Genomic DNA, 13,617 nt, shown 5'->3' on the forward strand with positions numbered 1-13,617 from the left:
CAACGATGACATATGTCTCTAGGGGTCATATGACCCCTAGAGACATATCTGAATGGGTAATATGGGTCAAAGGCAGTCATAGGTCACCCTATGACCCCCTTTGACCCATTAAATGATGACATATGTCCCTTGGGGTCCTGGGACCCCTAGGGACATATTCAAATCGTTCATATGGGTGAAAGGGGGTCATAGGGTGACCTATGACCCCCTTTGACCCATTAAAGGATGACATATGTCCCTAGGGGTCCTATGACCCCTAGTGACATATTCGAATTGTTAAAATTATATATTAATAACATATATTAATAATAGAGCTCATAATAATAATAATATATATTACGTTATTACATTTAATAAAAATATAGTAAAAATAATAATAATATAAATTATATTTATAGATTATAATAAGAATAACATAATTTATTATTATATATTAATAGATAATATGTTATATCTTTATCTTTAAATGTCATTATATATATATATATATATCCTATTATATATCACTATATACTAAGGAATATACTACTAACATAGTATATATATATAATATATACTATGTGTATAAAGCAATTATATACTATATAAATATAAGTACAAATATATTACCCACTTATATATATATATATATATATATATATATATATATATATATATATATATATATATATATGAGATGCACAAAAACATCCTATAATATACTACTATATACTAAAGCAAAAAGAGCATATAAAAATTATAAACAATGTCAAAAGTGTGCATATATATATATATATATATATATATATATATATATATATATATATACCCACAAATATATAAATATAAAAAATAAATATATAAATATATATTCATATTTTTTTAATATAAATATATATTGATATATTTCTTAATATAAATATAAATTTAAAAATAAAGACATATATGTATTTATATAAAGCAAATATAAATACATAAACATATGTATTTATATTATAAATACATATATACAAATATTTAATTACTATCACAAACTATTTTTCCCTCCAAAATTTTGTGGGGGATATATTGGATATCCGATTTTGGATCGGATATCCGATTTTACTGACATAAAATTCCAACTTATTTGTTGTCTCTGCAGACCCAATAACATCACTTTTTGACTTATTTTTCACGAGTTTTATAAAAAGTTGCGTTTTGGAGCCCAACCAATAAAAAAAAAATTGAAAATACAACATTAGATGTCCGATATTGTCATCTAAATGGGGAACAACAGTCGTCGAAAGGCTAAATGCAAAAGGAAGTTATCCAATGAAGACATTGCGGCATATAGGGAAAGAGACAAAATGGGACACCGAAGAAAAAGACAAGTTATGATAAATATTAGTCAAGTTGACAATGAATTAGTCGAAGGTGAAATCATAGAGTCAGATAATGAATATGTATAGTTGGAGAATGAAAATGTACCTATTGAAAACAATAATGCCGAAATTGACAATTTAGAAAATGAAAATTTCAAAGACTAAATGCTACCAAGTCATAATCCAAATTGCATGATTGACCATGTCGAACATGACAATGCACAGGAATCTAATGCACAAGAACCTTACATATCTCCTAATTATAATCGAAATGAAGGTTCTAGAACACCAAAATGGATAATTGAAATTGATGAAATGATTATTACCAATTTGGAAGGAAAAAAATTAGAAAGAACCATTCAGTTATGGGCTACAAGACTATATAACATGTTCTTCGGCAACAAGACAGTGGTGGAGCAATGTTAGCTTTTCATGCACTTATTAAAGATGCAAAAGATGAGACCTATGCTTTCCAAATTGAAGATTCATGTCAATAAAAAGTTGGAAAGAAATGCCATTATTGTGAAGAATCTTTTCAGTGCTCTTAATAGCATTGGAAAAAATAGTAGGGAGAAGGATAACAGAGCTGCTCGAAGGGTTATTACAACCTCTTTGGTAAGTCATCATTTGAGAAAGGGTATTCCATAAACATGAACAATACACATGATCGACGATAAACTGAACATTACTAGATACTAAATTAATATGTATATCATTGTGCACATAAATGACAAAAATATATATCAAAATACATGTATCCATAGACAAAATTTTACACAAATATATATCAAAGATCATGTATCCATAGACAAAGTACTCAAATATATATCAAAATACATAAATCCATATATAAAATGTGGCTGATCATGTCATCAGAATGTGTATGATATCAATGTTTCTATATACAATGTGGCATATGCCATCTCAAAATGTCTCATGATGCATCCTACGACAACTATACTATCCTAGGGTGCTGGTAGATGATCAAAATGCAGCCTCTTCACTGCACTAGGTGGATCGGATGCCTCCTACATAAACAATAAAGGAAAACCAAAAGTTAGACTACTAAATTTATATGATTCTTTATATCTAACATTGAATTACTCAAATGCATAATGATCCTTTTTGTAATGAAGATTTATACTATCAAAATTTTATAATAAATACCGCTCTTATCGACCTCTTGCACCGGTCAGGAGTCCTATTGTATGCCATCAGCAATGATGTTACCTCGTTGATTGTGGGCTATATATGTTCAAATATGTTTGTCAGATCAATCTACAATTTTAACTATAACATTATAACTCATCAATGCTAAATTTATAACATATTTAATCATGAATTCAAACTACAACTTACTATTGTAAGCTCCACTTGAGGAGAGAGTGGCCACATCATCAAATCTACATAACTCTCCTGTCGGACCTCATGTGCACTAGGAGTCTCCTATGAGATACAAAATAGTAGTTGTTAATATCATGGAAATTAGTTTTGAATTTATTTATGAAGATAAGTGATGCAGGAGCATCCCATGCTCATCAGGGGAACATTGAAGATCCAAGGCATTACAGAGGTCATGGAGCATCTCTTGAAGTCAATTGGGCAATCCTTGCACCAATTATGGCTCATGGAAGCATAAAAAGTTATAATTTTGGACTCATATGTGGAAAAAAGTTGTAATTGGACATGAGATAGGATTTTAGGATTTCATATGGTAGATGAGTCATTTGATAGGTTCATGTAGGTTGTTATGATCAGATCTTGTCATTAGACAAGTCAAAACATCCAATAAGCCCATTAAAAGCATAGTTTAATAGTTAGAAATTTGAAAAGTAACGGTTATGTGTTTTTTGGAGGGAAAATCCATACTTTAAATTTTATGAAGAGTTAACAAATGAAACTGATTGGAGGTGGTTGAGGGGGTTACTAACCATCCCTTGAAACTAATAAATTGTGATTGTATGGCCTAGAGGGTCAGATTTGTATGGATTGTCTCAGAAAATTGAATGAAAGTGCTTCATTTTCAAGAGCAACTTGAAGAATCCTTTGTTTTGTAAGTGCTTTCTGATATTGGAATGACTGGTAATATCATCTTAGATATTAAAATGCATGGTGAATGCTGAAGGAGAATTTCTAGAATTGAGTTTTGGGGTTTGAACAAGCAGGCCCTGGTTTTTAAGCCATTTTGAGGGTTTTGAAGTTTGGGTGTTTAGGAGTGTGACCAAGACCTATAATCTTGAAAATCCTTTGATTTAGATCATTAATAAAGACTATTAAAAAGGATTAAGTCAGATTACAAGTTTGAAGGGTACTTGCTTTGTAAAAGTGGTCTAATTAGGCCTAATTCTGAGACAAACTGCTCTGTTCTGTACAATCTTTCCAAAGGAGTGATATCTAATTTTTGGATATGTTATAAAACTCAAAATAGGGTATCTAAAAAGCTAGTTTATTTTCTTGGTGTTTTGGAAAGTTTGGGAGAAAAATCAAGAAAATAGGGTTTGCTAATCCAAAGAAGAGAATAGCCTAGTAAAGGGCAAAACTGGTCTCTTTTGTATCTACTAAAGATTTTTGGGTTTGGAAACCTTAGAAACATGTTGGTTGAAGTTTTTAAAGGTGTGTAGAGGTGGAGGGAACACTTGGTGAATTTAAATCCAAGTTTGGAGTCTTTGGTGGCATTGTGTGCATTTGAGAACAACATTGAAACATAGGGGTTGGGTCCATATTGTGCTTGAATTTGCAAGTTTATGGTTAGATCCTCCATCCTCTATATCAAATGGTATCAAAGCATCAACAAGGTCTTTTGGGAGTAGATAAGTTGTAGGTTTCGTCATCATAGGAGTCTTTGTCATCCTTAGTGTGTTGGTCCCTTTGTTGATGCCTTGGAGTGTCTAATTCCTCCTTGTGTGTCCCAGAGTTGAAAGGTACATAAGTGGTCTCTAGAGATTTCTTGGTGAGGAAAGATAGAGAATCAGTGAGTTGGCCCTTGGGAAGGAAGAAAACTTTTTGTGAAAATGCCTCCTAAAAATCAAATGGCTAGAGAACTTGAAGAATTGAGAGAAGAGTTGGCAAGAGAGAAAAGAGAGAGGAGAGAACTTGAAGCATCTAGAGTGAGGGAAGAAAGATGGATGAGAAGAGAGAGGCTGAAGCTTATTGCAAGGATAGAATACTTAGAAAAGGAAAGGGAAGAACCTAGAGGAGAAGAGGTTAGAGGAAGAAATCATGGAGAGAACCATGAAGAAGAAGAGGTTGGTAATGCAAGGCAAGAGCATGAGACAACAGATGATCCTGAAGAAAGGAGATTTATGAGAATCATTAAGGTAGTACAAGGTAATGGTGGGAAGAACCATATTGATTTTCCAATATAGCAGGGTAAAATGGATAGTGAAGAAGTGCTAGGGTGGATAGAGGCCCTTGAGAACTACTTTGATCTTGAAGACATAGAGGCAGATAAGAAGGTAAAAGTAGCAAAAGCAAGACTAAGAGGAACATCACTCACTTGGTTGACTAGTGTTCAGAATGAGAGAGAGGAAAGGTGGTGCAGGGAACCTAACCTATGTGGCAAGGGAGAACAAGTATCTATGTTGTCGGACACCTTGCCACTCCATGAAAGCGAGGATTCAAGTCTATTAGGAAGTTGGAATAAAGGTTTGGTCCATATTTTACAAGTTGGTCTATGTTTTTTAATAAAGGCACATGTAAGGCCGACAAGAATTTTGGTGTGGTTATAAACCAAGTGAATCCATGGGACCAAAAGTCCTTAGAATAGGTTATTTAAGTCTAAACAGTATTAGCAAAAAGTGGTTGTTTGTTTGTTTTATGTTTGGGAACGCCTATATGGTTGTTCCAATAGTCATGTAGACCTTTATATATGTCATATGTGATCTCAGTTGAAAGGGGGAGATCAGAGTGTACAGTGGTTTGGAGAAAAAACAATAAAAACTTCAATTTTTTGAAAATTTACTGGTAATTGCTAGGCTGTTACATTGGTATGGATCCATACAAACTTTTATGATTTCTAAGTGTATGAAATAGTTTCAAGGATGAGTTAGGAAACTTTTGGTTTTGGTTTGACTCAAAAAGGAGTTGGGGTTTAAAAGTTATCTACATTTTAGTAGAAGGTGTTTTGAAAAGCCTTGTTTCCTAGACCCTTCCACAAATGCATCCCTAACTTGCATTCCCACTAGTGGCACCCTCTGAAACTGATGGATATGCAAGTTAGGAGACTAGGCAACATAATGCCAGAGGTTGGAGTCTTGGAGAGAAGGGCAACTATTTTTCCAAGTCGACCCTAGGTCAAGCAAGCCCATGTGCTTGACCAATTTTTGCAAGGTAATTGGTGACAGTCATGGTTGCAGGCACTTCTGATCAGTTTGAGTGTTGGAGTTGGATGCATTGAGTGTGTTCAAGATTTCTTTAAGTGTTTTGGGTCTTGGGAACCCACCTTTCCCATTCTTCCTTGAAGCCCTAGCCTAACTTGATTAACTAGGCCTAGGTACGAAGAAGCAGTTTGGAGGGTGTGGAGCATGATCAGCCCAAAAGCTTTTGGATTCTTAGTAGGTACCAAGAAGGGTGTTTGGACCTATGGAGAAGTCCCTATGCTATTAAGGGATACTGGGAGAAAAGTGAAAAGAAGCTAATTGGAAGGTTACAAGGTTTGTAAGCCTAGAAGTGCAAAGGTGTGTTGAGAGTTTGGTGGAACCAAACAAATTGATGATTTTGGGTTGGAATAGTATGTCCATGATTGTCTCCATTTGTAGTGACAGTTGGTGAGGCTTTTGAAGTGGGATTGCTTTGTTTGGCTTGGAGGTTGAGTATACCTAGAGTGGGTAAGAGGACTTGTGAGAAGTCCTAGAATCCTAAGTTGTATTGCGACAGCCATTTATTGGCTTGTGGAAGGTAGTTGCTGCAGACTCTGCATCAAAAGGGGATTGAATAAGATTTCAAATTGGGAGAGAATGAAGACCATGGTGAGAAATCAATTCTTGCCATCTGATTTAGCAATCCAAATAAAGATAAGAAGGAACAATTTGAAATGGAGGGATATGGATGTCATGTCCTATACTGAGCAATTCCATACCCTGAGTATTAGGGGAGGATTGGAAGATGAAGATGGGAAGGTAGCTAGATACATTAATGGCCTCAAGTACAATATTCAAGATGAAATAGGATTGAATGTACTGAGGACACTTGGAGAATGTTTTCAGTTGGCAATCCAAGCAGAGGAGAAGTTGAAAAGAAATAATGAGAGGCAAGAAAATCAGAGAGGAGGTGGAACAATGAGAGGAAGAGGTGTAAGAAGTCAGTTTGACACTTCAAACAATCAAGAAAAAGATAAAGGAAAAGAGATTACATCTAAGACAAGAGGAAGTTTTAGGGGAGTAAGATTTGGAAGTGGAAGAGGTAATAGTGTTTTCATAGGTAAATGCTTCACATGTGGAGGAGTAGGCAATCAATCCTACAAGTGCCCTAAGAAAGGTGTGGATTTTAGGAAGGAGGAGAGGAGAGTCACCTTGACCCAAGGAGAAGAGGAAGAAAAGAAGTACGATAATGTAGACCCTGAACTTGAAGGAGAATCTTTGATGGTGAGAAGAGGACCACAAATGCAGTAGCAAAAGGAGACTAGACCATCCATTTTCAGGACAAATTACATGAGCCATGGTAAGATTTGTAAGATGATAATACACTCTGGTTCCTTTGATAATTTAGTGTCTTATGAAATGGTAAATAAACTAGGATTGAAGAAGTATCTTATTGATAGACCATATAGGGCATCTTGGGTTAGTGATGCACAAAATATTGTTGTAAGGGAGCAAGAAATAGTGGATTTCTCTATAGGAGAATATAAAGATCAAGTTATATGTGATGTCATTCTAATGACATGCTACCATGTAATCCTTGGAAGGCCTTGGCAAGCCTCAAGGAACACTATTCATTTTGGCTCATCAAATGTTTATATAGTACACAAAGATGGTGTGAAGTTTAAGCTAAATCCTTTGACTAGTCATGATGACGAAAGAGTTATTTGTTTTGGTAAGAAAGAGTTTGTGGACTTGTAGGAGCAGAGGGAGAGTAAACATGATATGATAGATCTGCCACTCAAGCCATCTCTTTTGGTTATGAAGGATGAGATTGTTCAAGACAAAACTTAGAATTCTTCTTACAAGCAGATAGTGACAACAAAAGGAGTGATGATAGGAATAGTATGGTGTCCTTTGGTGATGAGAGTGAACAAATAAGTGAACATATGCATGGAGGATAAGAGACAGGGTCAGCATGACCTTAGACAACAAGTTATTCAGCCTTTGTCAAGGATAAAACATGACTGTTCACAATTAGCAGGCAACAAGGTTATCATGACTGGTAACAAGGATCCAATGCTTTTTGTTTCTAATGATTTGTATGCAGGTGTGTAGGGTAATACATTGCAGGTGCAAAGTTGCAAACATCCCTCTAGAAGGATTGGAGGAAAGAAGATAGTACCCCTTAATTCTTGGGACAAGAGTTTCTTTGAAGGTGGGGTGTTTGGTGCAGGGAACCTATTAAATCATCTAAGAGAGCATTGATACCAAATGAAGATAGAGGATCAAAGACATCATTGATTGTTAATTGGGATATATTAAAACCAATAATGGAATTATGTAATAAACAATGTACTTTGAAAGATAACAGTCATAAAAGTCCTAGTAAGGACCTAAGGGCAACATGATGTAAAATGGCCAAAAGAGCCATATGGGGTAGTCTTAGGATAGTTTCATACTTAGTTGCATTTAATAAATCCATATGACCAATTTTGAGTCAATGGAATAGTTTAGAAAGTTAGGGAATGCATAAAAACTATAGTTTCAAATTTTAATTTCAAATTCAAACGGTCATATTAGTTTTGGAGGGAAAGTAGTAATTTTGATTAAATAAACCTTTGTAACCAACTTGGTCGGTTAGACAGGTGCATATGGGTAAAAGAACAAACCTGTGTCACCTTTTATAAAGAAATGTGATATCAGAATGTGACAGTTCAACATTAATGACAAAAAAAATGGTATTTGTGTTTAAAATATGAAGATGATATAAACTAATTGAATGTGTAGAATTGTATGAATTTTATGCCTATAATTTTTATAATTTTTTTGACTAAGAATTTATTCATTTTATTTTATTTTGAAGTCCATTTTTTAACTGTAAAAAATATAAGATGTAGTTCTCATCAAACAAGTATGTGAAAATCATCTTTTTTTGTTCTAATTTGAAAATATTTTATAGATGACACGTATAGCTAGTGAACGAAAAAATAAATAATTATTTTTGATGTATATTTTCTTTGTTATAAGTACTCAAGTTCGACCTTGTCAGAATCCAACAATTTTTTCCTCCCATCAAAACTTCCCTATCAAATTTATACCTTCTTGAAAAAAAATTACATATTCGTGAAGAGGATTCTCTCCTCTAGTGATAAATATAATTTTTTTAGTTTTTTGATATGATTTACTATTTTTTTTCATTTTTTGAGAGAGCATCTTCTGAAATGTTGAAATATTGACTTATAATATTTTGAGATTATAACATATTATAACTAATCAAAACACTTAAAAATTTATATAATAATGATATTGAATCTGAGATCTATAAAATGGTATTTTTAGTTTTTGAAAAAAATTGAGTTTTGATAGAGAAATGAGATTTGACCAAAACAGGTTTTTGTATCACAAATAGTGACACAGATCTGTGCTTTTACCCATATAAGCCTATTTAAGTTGTAATGAACATATGCAAGACATGAATCATTATTGGTATGGAAAAAATCACAGAAATTGTACGGAACAACAATCATACTTTCCTCTGCATCAATAAGAAAAATAAAAAATAAATGATACTTATACATACAATGGGGCTCTCTATGTGAATGGAAATCCTTGACGCTCTAGGACGCCAAATCTGTACAGGCTCATCGCTAGTAGCCACACCCTATATACAATAAACAATGTAATTAAATGGGATTACCAAAAACATTTTACAAGAATGCATCAATATTTAAATCAAATAGCAAACATCTAATTACCTTTCCTTTGTTAGTGCATGCTGGCTCACCCCCCACACTTTGTCCCCCCGAGGCAGGTGGTATCTGCAAGATAAAAAAAAGATTAGCAACCATATATGCTACAATATCAAATAGAAAAAAAAAATGCGAACACAACATAATGTACCATAGATGTCTCAAGGCCAAATCAAATGGCCGAGAGTGTAGCATCATCTATCTGTCTGAGCTCCTCCTTGGTCATCAACTAAACATGAATGAAGATCACATACATGTAAAAGTCAGTATGGCTTAAAAATTAAAATTACTCTATTATAAAAATTAACTTTAAATCACATATGTCATAAAAAAAAAAAGTATACACATACCGACACCGAAGGAGTCCATGCCTCTGCATTCCCCTCCTCTCTTGCATTAGGGTCTGTAGCCTCTGCACATGTGTCTGGTGTATCCTTGTCTAATACAAAATGATGCTCAGGAAAATCACCTATGGGACCCAAGCAAATATTCTTGCATGTAATGCAAGTGTGAGGCACACAAATGTTTGATGAGCTAGCCGATGATGAACTGGCACCAACATCATCAACACAAGGAGGCAGGACTGACCTAGCCTGAGATATCATTAGGCTACTCAGCCTATGAATGGCTATGATGGTCTGAGAGCTAGCCTCTGCCATAATATCTAGATGCTACACTCAAGGAGGGGGGGAGATATTAGTGGGGGGGCCAAAAGTGCCAAGTTTCTTCCACTGGGAAGAGGATCTATCTTGAGGAGCTCCTAGACCTAAGCCCATGTTGGGCTTCATGCTCCAATAGTTCACTTTAAGTTTCAACACAAATTCTACATATAATTTTCTAAGGAAATAAAATGGTATGTCTAAATTTCCATGTGGAGAGATATCAAAGACCATCCACCAACGATCCTAAAAATTTGCACGTATGGCGTCATTTGTGCACCATTTAATCGATAGTTTAGTTTTTTTTGGGTCAACTGGTATACCCATTTTTTGGTTAGCAGAAAGGCTAGCCAAATCATCTTTGGTTATGTTGAGGGCCGCCACCTCATCATAATCCAAACCATCATAAAAAATCTAGTGCATTTCATCATGCCAACAAAGAGCAGCATTTTGTTAGTTCGTAAGGGTTTCAATGTTATCCACTATGGTGTTTAATGTGGATAACATAGGAGCCAGTGCAGGTACATTATTATATGTTCTATGCAAACCTCTCAACTCGGTGAGATTTTCATTTATCAAATCTTCGATTCGAGGAGGGTTTTGAGGAGGTAGAGGATCATTTGGTGGACGATTTTGTGGGGATACTGGATCATTTGGTGGTGGGTTACGAGGAATATTATTCCCCGCCTTAGTGTCATCATTCTGATCAGTCATTCCTATTGAATTGCAAAACGTAATATATATTAAAAAAAAATCTAAATTTTAACCATTTTTGTCAAAAAAGTCCTAGATTCAACTAAAACAAACAAAATCATCCTAAAATCTATTAAATTTAGGTTAAAAATGAGTTGCGAAAAAAAAAACCCTAAATATCTGATATCTAATCTCGTATCTGATATCCGATCGATAATGGTAATACTGGCCCCAAATTCGCATGAAATGAGGGCCCGTGGAGCTATGATTTTATTTTATCCAATGTGCAGGTATCAGATATCCAATATGGCTACAATAACGATAATATATCAAATATCCGATTTTATATCGAATATTTGATATAACATTAGATATCCAATATGGCCACAATAACATATAATGAATATATATATATATATATATATATATATATAATATAACATATAACATATAATATATATTACATTATATTACATTTTATATATTTTTATATTATATTTTATATATATTATATTAATTTACTATATATTAGAATATAAAATATTATATTATATAATATTATTATTATAATTTATAATATATTATACTTTTTTATTATATATTATATTATAAGATATTACTTATTATTATTATATTATATCTCTTATATATATACATATATGTATATATATTATATTACATTACTATATATTATAATATATTAAATATTATATTATATTATTATAATATAATACATTATAATAATATTATTATAGTATAATATTATACAATTATAATATAATAATAATAATAATATTATTAAATAATAATATTATTATATTAAATAATAATAATATATCATAATAATAATATTATTATTATTATTAAATAATATATCATACTATTATATTATAATAATAATTATTATTATACTATTAAATAATAATAATAATAGCGGTATAATATTATTACTCTAATTATCAGATATCCAGTCACATGTCGGATATCCGATTTAAAATCGGATATCCGATATCATATCAGATATTCGATGTCAAATTGGATATCTGATAAGGCTCGGCCTTACCTTCCAGGTTTGGTTCCTGGATAGGTGAAAAAAAGTCAGAGCGGATTTTGAAGCACTTTTAGGCGTCTTCAAACTCTCTTTTTTTCACATCGCCACTTTTTGGCACACCATGATCCTGCACATACCCATACATCCTTGATGTCCATTGGCTTGGATTTCTAATTTTGGTTATGGTGATATATCTTCTTGGTTGAGGATCATGGTTATTTGGTTTCTTTTAAGGAGCTCATGATGTGCACTTTGAGTTCTTTGATGCTTTGATGCCTTAGTTGATTCTCATGGTTAGAGGATGGTATTTTCATCACGATGTCATGAATAGCTTGGATATATGGTTTAGTGTGAGCTTGTGATAGTGATGGGTGACAGTGCAAGGTTAGTTCTTGGTTTGGTTTGTATCTTCTTGGTTTCACTTGGTGCTGACACTTTTTTTGTTTAAGTGTAGACCTGGAGGGTTTTCATGTAGGAGATGGGTTTTATGATGTCATAGGTGAATTGGTACCACAGTTGAGTGAGAGTTTTTGGCATTGATATATTTATTGAGTGTTTGCAGATGTTGGAGATTTGTCTTAGATCCTGTTGCTGTAGAGGCATCTTTGACATTTGCATGATGTAATTGTTATCGTCATGGTGTGTGAAGATGGTTAGATCTTGAGGACTCATGGGGTTCTTGGTTATCTTCATGGTGTGTGGAGATGGTTCTTCATGGTATGTAGAGATGGTTCTCTTCATGGTGTGTGGAGATGGTTGCATCTTGAGGACTCATAGGGTTCTTGGTAAGGTGTGGTTTATGCTTTCATTTGACATGTTATCCTTGGTGTTAGGATGGTTTTATTATTATGTCATGATATACTCTTGATACATGTTTAGAGTTTTGACATGTTATAGTATGTTTATATGGAGCATGTTGTCTCTTTTGAGATGGTTAGATGATATTGTCATGTTTATATTCTTGAGGCCATGGTTGGAACTTTGACATTGATCTTGGTTTAGTTTCTTGTTATTTAGTACATTGATCATAAGCTAGATACTTCATGATATTGCTATATTGCATTTGGAGTTAGCATGGATTGATTGGTTATAGGTTCTCATGGATACTTAGAGATGGCAGTGATGCTGATTTCTCTTGGATTAGAGAAGTATTGATCAGGATGGTTGATGGTTTCGATAGAGAGTCCAATGGGCAGTCACTTGATATGGACTTAAGTGGAGACTATTCTTAGATGAGTCCTAGTTGGAGACTTGGATATCTTGATGAGGATTCTCATTCCCCACTCTTGGTCTACTTGGCAGTTTACTACTTGAGAGGTATAGCCCATTGTTTTCTCTCAAGTTCATTATGTTTATGCTTATCTTTCATGGATATGGATCTTCAGCTATGGTACATGAGTTAGTTTTGGAGGATTTATTTGAGAGATGGTTTAGCATTGATTATGTCCATTTGCGGATGTTATTATGTTGGTTGATTTTGCTAGATGGATTTATATTGGGCATATTCCTTGGTTTAGGAATGGTTTATGAGTTTGATCTTCTTGTGAGAGGCTTACATCCATGATTAGTTATATGGTATGGTTCGAGTTTTTTTGAGGCTTCTTGTTGAGGCTTTATAGAGGAGATCATATCTACATAGTTTACATCTAGAGTTGTGTGTAGAAGAACTTGATATAGGTTATGATTTGCATGGTTTCTCTTTGATCTTGGTTATCTTCCTAGATGTTCAGTTTTGCTTACATTGGATTTGAGATTGGTCAGAGATTATAATCATTGGTTTATGCTCATGTATGTTATGTGAGAGATGACATGGTTATTCCTTTACCT

This window comes from Cupressus sempervirens, chromosome 9 (genome assembly GCF_028749045.1).
Source record: "Cupressus sempervirens isolate cs-2001-9-10 chromosome 9, ASM2874904v1, whole genome shotgun sequence".
NCBI lineage: Eukaryota > Viridiplantae > Streptophyta > Pinopsida > Cupressales > Cupressaceae > Cupressus > Cupressus sempervirens.